Raw genomic sequence first — 1,086 nt, 5'->3', positions numbered from 1 at the left:
GTTATGTACTATACTTCAACATAATGTATTGAATAAGTGTATTTTATGTGTTACAATTAAATTGAACAATGATGAAGAGTTGTTAAGTGCTGCAGATGTAAATTAGCTATTATATTAGCTATAAAGTATTTGCATTTTGTGCTGATAAATAAATAAACTAAACTAATTATTGTCAATAAAGTTAACTTATTAGTCATGTCGTTTTGTCTTTGCAAAAGTTAGTTATTCCGGATAAAAGAGAAATAAAGGAATAACACTAAAGTTTGCTAGAAAAACTTCCCATCAACTTATTATGGAAACATGCTTGATGTGGGAATCGCATGTTGCGATAAACCCATATTTTAAGTATGACTTTTGGTAGCCTTTTGGTTTTTTTTTAAGTCGTTTCCATCTATTCTTCTGTGTCCACACAAATTCCTTATCTATTTCCAAACAAACGTTCCACAAACAACTTCCTTGTGTTGTGTGCTGCCAGACTACTTTTAGCTCTTAAGTGACTGCAATGTAACAGAGAGTCTTTGAAACCAAAAGATTTTTCAAAATAAAAGACCTGTCAGACGTAGCCATTTTGCTCCTCCGACTAAACTTTACAGCTCAAGTGATTGAAGGTGTAGCTGAGAGAATCTGCTTTTTTTTTTTTTTTTTTACAATAAAAGGTTGTTGAGACTGCATCTGTATCCCGGTGGTTGGACACCACTGTATTAGGAGACACTCGACAGTGACTCCATCAAAGGCATTGTTCAGATGAAGTTTCTCTGCAGTGATCTCTGCAGACATCTAGAGTGAGATCTCCAAATCTGCCACTGGGATTGGAGAAACTTTTTATTTAGGTGCCAAGTTAGATGTTAACTAACTAAATGTGGTCCATCAGCTTTTGTAAAAACCTAATTGGCTAGATTAGCTGATTTTGATTGGCTGAACATGCAAAGTTAGGCCAAATGGAAGAAGGTGGGTCAAGGTGGAAGACCCTGAGGAGCAGTTTAAGCCAGGACTTTCTTTTCACTGTAGCATGATCTCAGTGTGTTCTTTAGGAATGTCCAGCTCCCTTGATAAGAACAACTTTTTTACCTCAGGGCTGATGAGCTC

The sequence above is a fragment of the Oryzias melastigma genome, unplaced genomic scaffold (genome assembly GCF_002922805.2).
Source record: "Oryzias melastigma strain HK-1 unplaced genomic scaffold, ASM292280v2 sc01778, whole genome shotgun sequence".
Taxonomy (NCBI): Eukaryota; Metazoa; Chordata; class Actinopteri; order Beloniformes; family Adrianichthyidae; genus Oryzias; species Oryzias melastigma.
Note: the sequence above shows the minus strand (reverse complement) of the source record.